At 41.8% G+C, this 15,320-nt stretch overlaps 1 long non-coding RNA gene across 4 annotated transcripts in view; it reads left to right on the top strand.

Moving 5' to 3' along the window:
• Positions 1–12,274, top strand: part of LOC146805938 (uncharacterized) — a 118,457-nt gene extending 106,183 nt beyond the window's left edge. For 3 of the 4 annotated variants that reach the window (XR_014967943.1, XR_014967940.1, XR_014967942.1), the window contains 2 exons: positions 7,482–7,614; positions 10,907–12,263. This is a non-coding gene — a long non-coding RNA (uncharacterized LOC146805938). Of the gene's footprint in view, positions 1–7,481; positions 7,615–10,906 lie in introns of all 4 variants that reach the window. The other variant, XR_014967941.1, reaches the window with a different exon arrangement.
• Positions 12,275–15,320: the final 3,046 nt, after the last annotated feature.

Here is a 15,320-nt window from a genome sequence, read left to right as displayed (position 1 = left end):
AGGAATCCAAACCTGGATATCAGCTCACACAACAGCAGTTTAGCCCCAGTGAGAATGGCATTACTCCTAATCGGGTACTGTTTGACCCAACAGGAGAAAATACAAACTATGACCAGAGTATATTTCAGCCCGTTATACACTAGCATCTCAATAAAATCCAATTGCATCCTGTTGAAGGGACCTTCTGATCTCCCTTTGTGGCTCATGGTTACTGGAGGTTTTCTCCCTACATTTATCTGCTGGCATGCTACCATGAAAATATCTATCAATTGGGGACATCAGGCAGGTCATACCGAGATAATTGTCTGCCACTTTGCTTTTAACTATTTTAAAATTTGTGCCGCTTACTTGCACTGTTTGTGTTTGCCCTGGTCCGCCGCGGCTGGTGCCGTTTGTGCGGAGGGGATTTGACACAGCCATTTTTCCCTCACTCCCTCTGACGCTAGGTCAGCTGTCCATGCGCTGCTGTCGTCCCGCCCACTTCCTGTAGCTAAAAGGAAGTGCGCCGAGCGGACGCGCAGCTGAATCTCAGAAATTTAAACCAAACCATCAGGTCAGACAGAGCTGATTGTCTGCCACTTTGCTTTTAACTATTTTAAAATTTGTGCCACTTACCTGCACTGTTTGTGTTTCCCCTGGTCCCCGCCGCAGCTTGTGCCATTTGTCCGGATGGGATTTGACACAGCCATTTTTCCCTCACTCCCTCTGATGCTAGATCAGCGGTCCATGCGCTGCTGTAGTCCCGTCCACTTCCTGTAGCTAAAAGGAAGTGCCCCGAGCGAACACGTGCAGTGGCATGCTGAAGGCGCGCCAAAGGCAAGCCCGTCTGTGCCCGTCCGTGCCTGACCATCGCCAGGCGCCAGGCACACTGCCCATTTCACTTGATATTTATTTTCTTTTATCCCCCATTAACTACTAGGGATGACAACTATTCAATATACCAGCCAGGAGCTCCACTCTTTGAATGAAGCATACTCCCTGGAAGCGGGCATCATTCCTCCTCAAATCACTAGGATTTCCACTGCTCGAGAATTTCTCCCTATCAGAGGGCAAGCCAAATTAATAGACAGTAACTACAAACACTCACAAATTAACCCGGAAAAAACAGAACCTAAGCTCCTGATAGTCCTCTATTGCAACGCACGCTCTCTCCCTAAACACGCACGTGAAATCTGGTCTCTATTGGACTCCGAAAAACCTAACTTGCTTTTTATTACTGAGACATGGCTCCACGAATTCTCACAACCCGACCTTTCAGTAGCTCTACCCCACGACTACCAGCTGATCAGACAGGACAGAAAAGATAAGAAAGGCGGCGGCATAGCAATTGCTTTCAGAACAGACACTAAAATACACATTGTAGAGGCCGTCCAGGCAGACTGGGGTGAAATCTGTATTCTTACAATAGAGAGCGCAAGAAAGGAAACCTGGAAAGGTGCCCTTTTCTAGACACCCTGGAAATAAAGCCCATTTCTCTAGCAAATTAATAGAGACAATTGCGCCATACGTCCTGGCCACAGATCATTTTTTTCTACTAGGGGATTTTAACTATCACGCCGAGCACCTAACAGACCCTCATACACTTGACCTTATCACCAGCCTTGACACACTAGGTCAAAAACAACTGGTGACAGGCCCCACCCACATCGCAGGCCAAACTTTAGATTTATTATTTACCAATTCTCCTCAGGTAGATATAGATCAACTCCTCCCCATCTTATGGTCTGACCATCACGTAATAAGGCTCCATATGCGCGGGATACTGATTCAATCACATCCCATGAAAGAACATAAACTAAGCAGGTCATGGAACAAGATAAATCTAGAATCATTCTCTACAACTTTTGTTCCCCTTTCTCCCTCCGAAATGGCTAACGTCAACCAGGCAGACAAAAGTTTTGAGACAGCCATTAGAACATCCCTTGACATAATGGCTCCTAAGAAAAAAACTAAATGCCCGAAGAAATTGTCCCCCTGGTACACCCCTGATCTAAAAAGCGAGAAACCCGCCGTCAGGAAGGCGGAACACAAATGGAGACTCAAAAAAAATATCACTGATAGGCATCATTACAAAACACTACATCACCGTTACATGGATAATATAGCCATGCCCAAAAGAGCCTACCTAGGAATAAGAATTAACCAAGCCTCCAACTCTCACAAAGAGCTATACAAGATCGTGAAGGAATTTACCAACCCCCCTCCTACCTACCATCTCATGCTGCCTCCCAGGAGTGGACTGACTCCCTCTCAGCTTTTTTTGCAAATAAGATTAATGCCATCTACAAACTATTCCCCCAATCGATAAATACTTCGCCAGAACAAAGTCCCGTTGTACTCTCCCCTGGTACACCAATTCTCTCAGAGAATTTAGTATAATAACAGAGGAAGATACCTCCGCCATACTAAGAAAGATGAAATCGAGCTCACCGACTGACCCAGCATCCTCTCAGATTTTATCCAAGATTGGGCTAGCTCTTATTCCCAATCTAACCAAAAAATTCTTAATCTTTCACTATCACAATCCACAGTACCCTCACACTGGAAAGAAGCCATTGTTAGACCTATTTTGAAAAAGCCATCAGCTGACCCCAAACAACTATCTAAATACAGACCAATCTCTCTCCTACCCCTGTTTGGCAAAATAATGGAATCAATGATTAATAACCAACTGTCTAAACATTTAGAAAGTAATAATCTCTTCGATCCATCTCAGTCGGGTTTCCGGTCTTATCACAGCACTGAAACGGCTCTGGTAGAAATAGTCGATAACATCAGGCTCTCTCTGGATGCCAGACAATCCGCCATTCTGATCCTACTTGATCTGTCTGCCGCTTTCGACACCATCTCTTATGGCATCCTCTTGGAGCGCCTACGGGAGTGTGGTGTCGAGGCCCCGCTTTACAATGGATCAAGAGCTACCTAACGGACCGGTCCTCCAAGGTACAAATAGGTGGTTTCTCATCCAAAAGCCAAATTATTGACAAGGGAGTTCCACAGGGATCAATTCTAAGCCCTACACTTTTTTACCTATATTTGTCGACTTTGCCTAAAATAATCAGAGCCCATGGTTTTGATACTGTGTCCTACGCCGACGACACGCACTTAGTAATCACTCTCGGTCCTGATCACACTGATACGCGACACAGATTTAAACTGTGTATGTCAACTGTTAACTACTGGATGTCAAACAACCATCTATTGCTCAATGCGAGCAAGACAGAGATCATGCTCTTTGGCGATGCTCAACTCATTTGGTCCTCCGACTGGTGGCCGCCCTCCCTGGGGCCGTGCCCCCCGCCCAAGACAGCAGTCCGCAATTTAGGAGTGGTAATGGACAATAAACTCTCCATGGCCGACCACGTAAACTCCGTGGTACGTACATGCTACGGCCTAATGTGATCACCCGGGAACATTTTGAAATGGATTCCCCTTTGCTCTCGTATGCCCCTTGTCCAGGGATTAATCATCAATCGCTTGGACTATGGTAACGCGCTGTTTGCATCCATAAACGAAAAGCTTTTGACCAAGCTTCAGGTTCTGCAGAACACCGTGGCAAGGCTAGTATTGTTAAATCTCCCCCCCCCGCTCTCCATCGGCTCCCGGTCTAAAGACTCTCCACTGGCTCCCTATCAGAAAGAGGATTAACTTTAAACTATGTTACTTGGTACATAAAACACTCAACAATAATGGACCAATCTATCTAGCAAAGAAACTTACCCAATACCAGCCAGTTAGAACCCTCCGCTCTAACAGCAAACATTTCTTAACCATCCCCAAGGTCCGCACTGTAAAGAACGGTTGCAGATCCTTCTCCAGAACTGCACCTGAGCTATGGAACGCACTGCCTGTACAGCTCCGCCTGGAAATCGACCACAAAAAAACTTCCGCTAAGTCCTTAAAACGTGGCTATTCTAATGCTCTGCCCTGCCCTTCCTAGATTTCTGTTTTGAGCTAGCGCTATGAGACCTACGGGTAATATATGCACTCAATAAATATCTAATACATACATGATACATACATACAACAAACTGTCTGGCAACACAGGTCTTCCACCTACCAAAATCCAAATCTCATTCTTCACACATCCTGCTCTGGCCCAGCCAGACCTGCAACCTCTTAAATTACTCCCAAGTATCAGCAGCAGATAACAAGGGACTAAAGTTTGTCTCATTTTCAGATTCACTTGAAGATTTCCCGTCAAATGCACAGTACCCATAAGCACAATACAGGGTAACTTAATCGGCATACCCATTGCCAGCTGTTAGGTAATCATTTCTACTCCAGTGTGCTGCACATTTAATTAAAGCAATCTCTTGGGGCATCTGCAACGTCTCAAGAAGTCTCATTCACATATTCCCCATTTCAGATGGGAGTCCCTGATGATGTCATAAATCCCCTTCGTGACCATAACTGTCTGGTGTCAAGGACAACACCAAAGCCATATTGACTGTCATTCAATTTGGTAACTTCAATTGGTCTGAGACACAGCACGCTGTACTAAGAGCGACTACTTCAACTATTTGGGTAGAAATTACACTGCAGAGCCAGGAGGCTTCCACTATGTCTTGGACAGTGCAAATAGCATAAGCAGCTCTACATTTTCTCTCATTGTCTCTCATGCATGCGCCGTCCATAAACAATATATAATCGGGCTCTGCAAGAGTTTTATCTTTAAAATCAGGTTTTAAACATGGTGCACAATTTTGAGAGATCAAGACAGTCATGCCCAACCTCCTACCCTTCAGTTTTAGATTCAGTTAGGTGTAACAATGTAGCATGATACAAGCTACAACACCTCATCAATGTGATGTTCTCAAGCAAGTAGGATTTGCTCATAGCAGGTGAGTCTGCTGTTGGTCAGATGTTGGGCCTTGGTACGTTAAGAAATATTTCTACAGAATGTGGGAACAAAAGTGTCAGAGGATAGTCGATAACTATATTATAACTCAGCTCGATGCTGACACCGTCCGCGGCAACCACTTTAATAAAGCCGGGCAGTCCTGTCCAGTCCAGTCCTGATCGTGTTAAGGCAGCAGGGCAGTCCTGTCCAGTCCAGTCCTGGCCACTTTAAGGCAGCAAGGCAGTCTTACAGCTACGGGGTCAAGTACAGCAAAAAAAAATAGACACATCGAGTAAGCACTGAGAGAGCACATCCCTCCCTCTCACTGCAAAAGAGCACAAATTCTTTACTGTAGTCTGGCATTCTCAGAGCCGGGGCACAGCAGACGTTTTATATCAACTTTAGGAAGGCATTCATGCTGTTCTTGTCCCATGGTACTGGATCAGACACATCCTTGTGTATCAACCTCTGTATAGGTTTGGCCACTATGGAAAAGTTTGGTATCTACTGACGATAGTAGCTGACCATATCCAGAAACATCCAGGGCCATATGTACTATGAAGTGGTGGAGAGAGGCGTTAGCCTACCTGGCTTAACGTCTCTCTCCGCCACTTCTGAAACGCAAGGCTGCACCATATTTTCAAGAATGTGGTGCAGCCTTGCGTTTCCCCCTGCGATGGCGCTAAGTTTAGCAACTTAGCGCCAATGCGTGCAGGGGAGGATTGTTTATGTGTAGGAAGGTGTCCATTCCTGCAAACAAACAATCCTAAAATGCCATTCTGTCACTTTCATGTGTGCTGCTTCATGCAGCACACATGAAAGTGACAAAATTGAATTTTTAAAAAAAAGATTGTTTATGTATAGGAAGGGACACCTTCCTGTACATATACAAACCATGGCATTTTGCTTTTTTCATGTGTGCTGCACAAGGCAGCACACACGAAAAAGCAAAGACGAGGAGAAATAATGAACTTCTCCTTGGTTCGCCAACTTACCTGGTCTTAATTTTGGCGCTGCCTCCTAGGTATGCCACCTTTTTACATGGGGGCAGCGTCAAAAGGAATGGGTGTTGGGGTGGAACGCCAACTGTAACACCCACTGCCCACTCCTTTCACACTAAGCATAGTGTGAAAGGGGGCCTTATTTACAAGGCAGCATTAAGCCACATTAGGTGGCTAAATGCTGCCTTGTAAATAAGGTACAGCCCCTATCACCACCATAACGTCGGTAATAGTGACGTTGTGGTGGCGATAGGGGCTTGTACATATGCCCCCAGTCTTTTCTTTTCATAGTGGTAAGGTTCATTTTCAAAATGGCAGAAATTTTATCTTGCGATACCTTCCATGCTCCCTTCTCAATGTAATGGCCTAAATACAAGACTTCTTTCTAACTGTACTCTAGTTTACTTAGGTACACCGTGTGCCCATTCCAAGTCAACTGATTCAACAGGGAAATTATGTCTTGTTTACATGCCTCTTTCAACATCGACGCAACTAACAGATCATCAATTATGCAGCAGAACTGAGGACTGTTCCAATTAGAGCACAATCAAGACTGATTTGCATATAGCTGGGTCCAAACTAAGGTGACATGGTGTGCAAAATAACGATGGTGTAGGATGTGGCCCAAGTTATTACCAGTGGCTGAGATTAATTCAAGAATTCCTTCCATCATTTTTTGTATACTTCAGTATGTTGCCCTAAGTGAGACTAGTATGCTCAGACGTGGGTCCCTTGCACACTGTGTCACTAGAGCCAACCTATATGTGTCTGGTGAGCCTATAACAAGGGTGAAACCGGTCCTGGGTTGCTTGTGTTCTGGTTCAGGGAGGACCTGGCTTGGCACTTGGCAGTTCGGGCTGTACTGTTTCTATTGGAGCAGAGACTAGACTGACTAGCATATAGCTGGGCTCAAACTGAGGTGGCATGGAGTGCACTTTTTCTCCCGCAAAGGTGCTTTTAAAGGAATGTTTCTCGCACTGCTTTTAACCTTTGTGAAGCTTATGAAGATTGTGATCATCTAAAAAAATGAACATAGTTACAGGCCAAAAATCAATGCAACTTCACTCACCACAGATGTGAACACTACCTGCCTAAAGGTTTATACTTTGTTTACAGAAAGAAGAATTATTGTCCATACTCTATTGTCATTTCCTTTTATGCAACTGAGTTATATAGAACTGTGATTTTTAATCTCTCACATATTTCCACTCGCCAACAATCAAGCAAATATTTTTAGTACATTTGGCTACTTTAATAAATACGTTGTTTTGTCTTTGTCCAAAAGCAAAACAGTCTTGGTCAAAACATCTATTAATCTCATTGTAACAAGATAAACATGTCTGACTATGCATGTTTTACTGTTCTTTCTTCAGAGCAATAAAAGTGAAATGACAGTGTATTTAGTTTTTGAGACTTTATTGAAGTTTTGTTAACAGAATGTATTTTTTCTATGGGCATTGCATGAAATTCTTGCCAAGTTTCCAAATATTGCTTTCATTTCAAAAGAATATTTAACAGACCGCTTTTCCATTTTCCATCAATGTCATGGCACTCATGTGAATTCAAAACCACCACTGTTGATTTTGCCAAAACGGCTCACAAATATGTTGTTTTCTCTGTTTAATTTATTTCCATAGGTGATGATGGAACATTTTACCCAGCAAACCTTAAAATCGGAAACATCTGAACAAAAAAGCAGCTTCCCTCTCCAAGCTGCTCGAAAATTCCACAGACTCTGATGGGCAACAACATGTACAGCCAATACCAAAAGTAAATCACCATATGTTTAATGGAGTTGCAAAATTCAAAATGGAATATATGTAACTACTCAAACACCCAAGCATTGGCTGGTACCTTCCCTGTCCGCTACCACTCTCTCAAGGAGTGAAAATATGCCTCAGCTCATTCAGAACCTGGCTGTTTTTGGGTTGAGTAAATTTGATCAAGTGACAGAGGCCCATCGTAAACTTCACTGGTCGCTCATGGAAAAGAGTGGAGTTTAAAGCCCTGTTTCTGGCACACAGGGCTTTGCATTGCAAAGGTGCTCCTGCAATTCAGACCCCAATGTCGCAATATCTTCTCCAGGGCCAGCTTTAGAGCTGGTGGCGCCCGGTGCGATGTTTGTTGGCGCCCTCCAATGACCACCTCCACCACTGATTCCCTCAGCACCACCCTTTAACAGTGCCCAAGTCTCCATAACCACTCTCTCTCAGATGCATATATAGCACACTCTCTCAGATAAATATATAGTGCCACTCATACCAGTGTAGGGTGTCAGAGCACTTTGCATCACACACACATTACACAAAGGCAATCAATCATACGTGTGTAACTTAGCGAATAGGATAGGAAATGATACATAAGACAGAGGACTGACTACAAGGTGCAGGAGCCACATGTCATCCATACTGGTAGGCAGACTAGTTTAATAGAACTTGGTCTAGAGAAGCACAAACTCAGACTTTAAAGCGGAACACCATAGTTGGGGGTTCTCTTTAATAATCAGAATAGATTTCTGCCTAAATGAATCCTTTTTGCAACACTAATCTTTGCTCAAATCGATACTTTGCAGGGTGCATGCAGTTCTTTAAAAAGAGTTTGATTTGCACACAATAAGAAGTAAGTAAACAGTTCCACCAAAATATCATAGTTTACAAATTCCTTTATTATGATTTCTTTCTTCACAGTAGCGTTTCGCGTTTCGTCCTATTTAAGGACTTCTTCAGGGCTCATAAACTGTCCTCTAGGAGGTGTATTTTTTCTCCTAACTCGGGTGCCTCCTCGTATTTGTCCTGTCTGAAACACTGTATCACTGGGATATCATAATCCCCGGTCGCGACAAAGTATTTAAAGGTTCTCTTCTGTATTCTTTCTCTCGTACTAATAGCAGCATCACATAGCTGTGCTTGCGTATTAAGGTCCTAGGTTTTTTGTGTACTAAGATCCAAGGTTTGGCCATTTTTTGTTGAAGGCACCCCTTAGGTGACATCAGGTCATGGTCGACCCAAAAATCATAGAATGCATTCCAGGCAATGTGTCCCTCCTTCTGTATGCAGCACCGTCAAGGAGGACACTTTGCCCGCAATGCATTCTATGATTGCTAACATTGATTGATAGATCCAAATGAAGAGGACGTACGTGTAGGATTGAGGCTGCACTGTAGAAGCACAACGTGGAGGAGGAGGACGTGATTGCCCCTCGAAGTTGTGAAGAGCCTTGTTTTAGAAATAGTAAAATGACTATACTAACAACAAGAGGTGAAGCTGGTATTTTAAACAATCGAGCCACTGATATAATAACAGGATACACTCCCAATTCGGAGGAGATTGTTACCCTTCATACAGTAAGGTTACAAATTGGGAATTTTACCAGACTTATTTCTTTTATCATATGATCGGACCTTTTTGAGATCCAAAGAGCTATATATAGAAGCAGAACCCATATATTTCGAAGGACTTATAAGAATAAGGGATCAGTACAGAGAGAACTGAATCAATTGTCTTGATAAAGATGGAATAAAAATGGAATAACCATCGAAACGCGTCGACGCAATTCCGGTTACATAATCCCTGTTGGAACGCGGTCTTGGAATTGTATAATTAGGAGTTTACCCGGACTGCACCTTCATATGTGTGGGGGATATGTACAAACAATGACAAATTTGAGTGTCTAAAACCGTGTTCTTTCTCTTTTATGTGGGTGTGTAATGTACCTTATGTCCTGTGTAAGATTGCGATATATGTTGGAATTGATTTTATGAAATATATGAAATGTAATGATGATTTTTAAATAGTATATGAGCATTTAGTTTTTATTCCCTTTTTGTGATTTTAATAAAATAGATGTTTGTAATATTTCTATTTTATATGTTAGCATTTAATTTGATTATGAGTTTGGGTTGAGATCTTTTATAACATAAGTGTGTAGATAAGAATTACCTTATTAGATGCTTCCATCTAGCAATTGTGCAGATGTGATCGAAATTTCTGTCTGAAGGGAACCTTTGTTGTTTGAAATTGTAAGAGTACCTTATCCCTTTGGTTTTAGAAGGGGTCTCTCTCTATTGTTTTCACATGCTAACACCGTGCTCCATCAGTTCAAAAGTGCAAGGATGTGCTGTATTTACAATGATACGGTGCACCCCTGCGTTTCCCCTAGTTTGGCTCCTAATTAAGCTTCCAAGTGCCAATGCAGGCATCCTTGCAACAAAGTGCAAGGCTGCCTTCAGTGGAGGGAATGATTGCTTATGTGCAGGATGGCGATTAGTAACTCCTTTGTGAGCTGCATTGTGCAGAACACGTAGAAGTTGCATATCATCATTTTTTTAATGATTGTTTATGTGCAGGAAGGCACACCTTCCTGCACATAAACAATCATTCATGGCAATTTGCTGTTTCTATGTGTGCTGCACAATGCAGCACACAAAGGAACAGCAAATAAGAGGAGATATTAAACATTTCTCATTTCGCCATGTTAAGAACAGGTTTTTTTGGTCTTAATTTTGGCGCTGCCCCATATTTACGCCACCCTTTTACATATGGGGCAGCATCAAAATCAGTGGGTGTTGCAGTCGAACGCCCACCGCGACACCCATTGCCTGCCCCTTTCACGCTAAGTGAAGCGTGAAAGGTGGCCATATTTACAAGGCATCGTTAAGCCACGTTAAGAGGCATCAGATTACCATTTAAATAAGGTGATGGACTTAACGCCACCAGAATGTCTTAAAAAGTGATGTTCTGGTGGCGTTAAGCCCTTGTACATATGCCCGATACCCCTTAGATTACCCCTTAGATTCGTCTTCCATCTTTAAATAGCTAGAGTCTATAAGAGTGAAGAACAGAGTTCCCTAGTTGAAAACGGGTGAAAACATTTCAGGATTTCCTAGAGATTTGATGGTAAATATCTGCTGGTGGACTTTACCTGTTAATGCTCAAAGACCCAAAAGTGAACCGTACTGGAAAGATTTGTCCAGGTAGCCCACAAGTTAAATTGGTAATGACTGGTCAATTGCAAAACCACCTCATATTGATCACACCATTCCTGCATTTTTGTTTTCAAACAGGTGATTTCTAGAGTCAAAGATACGCCCTGGGGACAGAAATTAAGTGACCATTCCTTGACTGGGGCAATGTCAATTCGAGGCCATACCATCATTGATGACTATGTCACTGCCAGAGGAGGAAGTCTGAACCAGTGCATGAGGAGGGAAGAGCAACCGATGGACATTAGCCTGCCTTGGTGTTTGTCAGACATGACCAACGATACCCTAAATACGGAGAGCAGTTACCCACAGGACATTGATGGACATCAATGTTCCACCATGGTGGAGGAACAGCAGCCCATCTGTCCAACTCTGAACAAGGCCCTAATTTTACCGCACATTCCTTTGCACAGATGAATCCTATCATTCCTTTAATCCCTCCAGACATATTATCTGCTATATAGACCTCTGCCTTTTTGCAGATACTTTTCTGAGGTATTTGGACATATTTTTTGCACCCTTAAGGTTGAGCCACTATCGCCTCATCGTATTTGGTGACTTTAACAGTTGGGTTAATGCCCCTGATGATGTTATGGCAAAGACTCTTACCTCTTCACGTAAGAAGGCCTGCGCAAATTTAAATCATGGCGGAGTAATTCGGGGAATTCCAGCAATTTCCTGTTAAGCTTGTTACGCGAAACTCTTGAAATTTTGTAATTATGCTACCTCACGAAATTCACTGCCATTCATGTCTGGTTTGGTTAGAGATAGAAGAATCTAGCAGCGAGGGCACATTGTGCTTTGGGGTTATAAGTGAGCAGGACCGTTTTGTTATGGAACAGAGTGCAGGATGTGTAAGGGTATCAACAACAGGAGGAAACCCATAAACCTAGTTGAGATCTGGGTGAGGGAGTATAAACAAACAACCCCCTTTCTTGTACAGCACCTTCATTCAGTAACCCGGTCCTGATGATGATCCTAAATCGCTAGGATCGAAACGCCGTCGACATACCAGCGCTGCTCCCGGCGCCTTTTATCATTGTTCACTAAAAAGCATAACATTTGTAAAAATCATGTAAATAATTACCTGTGAACCATAAGTCCCTTTGTATTTTCTTGTCACTTTCACCCTGCGCCGTCCACCTTTGAGTGTCACGAGCATTTGTGTGCACAAAGTTTTACGGGTTATTTTATTAATTGCTTACAGTGCTGCTACAACTGTTCCCAATTTTCCGTACCCTTCCTTCTCTCACTTGTCCTCCAAATTTCTTGTGTTCATCCAAATACATGATGCCTTGGGCACATTCAAACGAATTATGAGTCTCCCTGCCTTCCTTTCTTGCAATGTATTGTGCATGCTTAATTACCAGTCTTTTAAATAATACCGTGTAAGGTTCGGCAGTGATAATTCTGTCAAATTGCAAAAAATAAAGTTAGATCTGTGAAATCAATTGTAGTTCGTTTTATTTACATATCAGGAGTGGTTTCCACTACTCAAACATCTAAAGTAATTATTGAATATGTGATTGAGAGTACCATTGGCATTGACTTCGAGGGCATCGTTTTGCAATAGTGGTTGCTTTGCACCACTTGTACCATCTGTTTCCTCCTCATCAGACATTGGTACTTGACAATTCGATTCAGTGATGTCTGACATGAAGGATATTAGGACTGTCAGGAACACCTCCTCCGAGCGGTCAGCATACATAGCAGGAGAGGATATGAAGAGAAGTAAATATTACATTTTAAGCTATGAATAATTTTAATTAATACGGTTAATGTATTTATAAATATGTAAGTTATTTAACCCCTTCGCTGCTGCGGACATTCCGCTGCAGCGCTGGGGGGGGCAGGGGGGCAGCGCGGTGGGCCTGTGCTCATGACGGAGCCGCTCCGTCATGAGCCACAGTTGAGCTGTGCTCATGACGGAACGGTTCCGTCATGACTCCGCCCATTTGCGTTGTCCCCCCGCACAGGCGGGGAAACAGCGCCGCGTAGGCGGAGCGGCCGCCAACGGGCGTGTCATGACGGAACCGTTCCGTCATGAGCACACGGCAACCGTGGCTCATGACGGAACGGTTCCGTCATGAGCGGGGAAGGGGTTAATAAATATATTTTTTATGTTATATATTAGGAATGTGTTGTGTTTTTAGGGGGCTAGGGTGGGCAGATATTTAAGTAGTAATTAATTAACAATTAATCGTTCATTTATTGTTAAATATTTTATTTATTACTTAATATGTTTATTGTGGTATAATTTTGTATTTTAATTATATGTTTAATTTCGGCTGCTAGGTATGTGGGAATTTTAATTTAAATAATCGATTAATTGCATCTTTTATTTGATATCAATTATTACAAAAATTATTCACACTGTTTAATTGTTTTTAAAATGTATCTATGTTACTTTTTATATTCATAGTTTTTATTTTCGTTCAATTAATACATGTTTAAAAATACGGTAAGTGTTTGAAGTGAAGTACCTTCCCTACTGCTGAACAGATTGGAGTGGGAATAGTAAATTTTACCGCTCTTCAGTTGTTTGCTTTCTCTACTGTTGCACTGACTGGAGTGTGAATAGTTAATTTTACTCCTCCTAAGTCCAATGCTTTCCCTACTGTTGAACTGACTAAAGTGGGAATAGTAAATTTTACCCCTCCTGAGTCTAACGCTATCCCTGCTGTTTCACCAACTGGATTGGGAATAGTAATTTCTATCTGTCCTGTGACCAACACTTTCCCTACTGTTTCATCAACTGGAGTGGGAATAGTATATTTATTATTTCTAAAATGTAACAGTGTTGTTACTATTGTTAAATTATGTATTATTATTTGTTTGTGTATTTAATTTTGTATTTTTTATTAAGAAATCTATGTCATTTTTTAGGTATCTTTAACAAAAAATGTTTTCCTTTTGTTTACTTTTTATGTATAATTAAATTGTAATGCTAGGAAATGTTTTTTTACTTTATTTGTTCTAGTTTTAATGTGTATTTGTATGCAAATATATATATATGTATTAATTGCAAAAGGCAACCTGCACTTACTTCAAGGACACAATGTCTCGCCTTCGGGACTCAATGTCCCAGCATGCATCTAATGATTTGCACTTAGCATACGCCCACTAAGGGGCGGCTGTATTAACCAAATAAAGATGGCAGTGAACATCAAGAAAGCGAGTTGCAGTTTCTTCTTTGCCGCCCCAGATGAAGAGGTCCTTACCTTGAAACGCGTTGGGCAATCTGAATACTCAGCGGTGCAAGGAAGCAGGCGCATGATACAGAGAACGCTGTCGAGTGCCTTCCCGCTGCGCAAGGGCAATTGGTTAAAAAATTACTACACGGCGTCCGTCCGTGGGGAGGTGCACCATCACCAGGTGAGAGAAAATCACTCAACCATTTGGTAGAGGCTGCCGCTTTGAACTTTCATCGCTGGATCAGCACAGCATTCATATGCTAATTAGCCTGCTCGACTTAACCGCTACCTACTAAGGAATAATACTAATTAATTGCAAAAGGCAACCTGCACTTACTTCAAGGACACAATGTCTCGCCTTCGGGACTCAATGTCCCAGCATGCATCTAATGATTTGCACTTAGCATACGCCCACTAAGGGGCAGCTGTATTAACCAAATAAAGATGGCAGTTAACATCAAGAAAGCGAGTTGCAGTTTCCTCTTTGCCGCCCCAGATGAAGAGGTCCTTACCTTGAAACGCGTTGGGCAATCTGAATACTCAGCGGTGCAAGGAAGCAGGCGCATGATACAGAGAACGCTGTCGAGTGCCTTCCCGCTGCGCAAGGGCAATTGGTTAAAAAAAAAAAATATATATATATATATATATATATATATATAGGTTATGTTAGTGAATTAAAAAAGACAATTATAATATACATTATGATTAATATTTTAAATTATTTAGTTGTAATTTATATATGTGTAAATCAACATACACATATAAATAGCTAGGTGTGTGTGTCTTTAAAAAAGTATATTTTTATATATATCTTAAAATATTATTTAAACATGTTTAATTAACAGTATATTAATGTTACAAGTTAAAATATTTAACATTTAAAGGTGTTAACTATATATATATTCACTGAAAAAACCATAGGTTTCACACATGTTATAGTTAGCGGAAATTTTACTGATAAAAAACCAATGAAATTCCCCCGTTATAGTTAGTGCAGGAAACTATAACTCACGCGAGCGCAATCTTCTGCTGATGCTAATACTGTATTTAGACACTTATTTGCCCATGTCTTCTTTAATAAATTTTTATCTATACATATATTACAAATATTTTTTTTTCATAAAGACACATATGTCATCAGCAGAAGATTGCGGTCGCGTGAGTTATAGTTTCCTGCACTAACTATAACGGGGGAATTTCATTGGTTTTTTATCAGTAAAATTTCCGCTAACTATAACATGTGTGAAACCTATGGTTTTTTCAGTGAATTTGCAAGGTTTTTTAAATGCTAATTCCTAACT

The sequence above is a fragment of the Triturus cristatus genome, chromosome 8 (assembly GCF_964204655.1).
Source record: "Triturus cristatus chromosome 8, aTriCri1.1, whole genome shotgun sequence".
Taxonomy (NCBI): Eukaryota; Metazoa; Chordata; class Amphibia; order Caudata; family Salamandridae; genus Triturus; species Triturus cristatus.
Note: the sequence above shows the minus strand (reverse complement) of the source record. Positions and strands in the feature narration are given on the sequence as shown.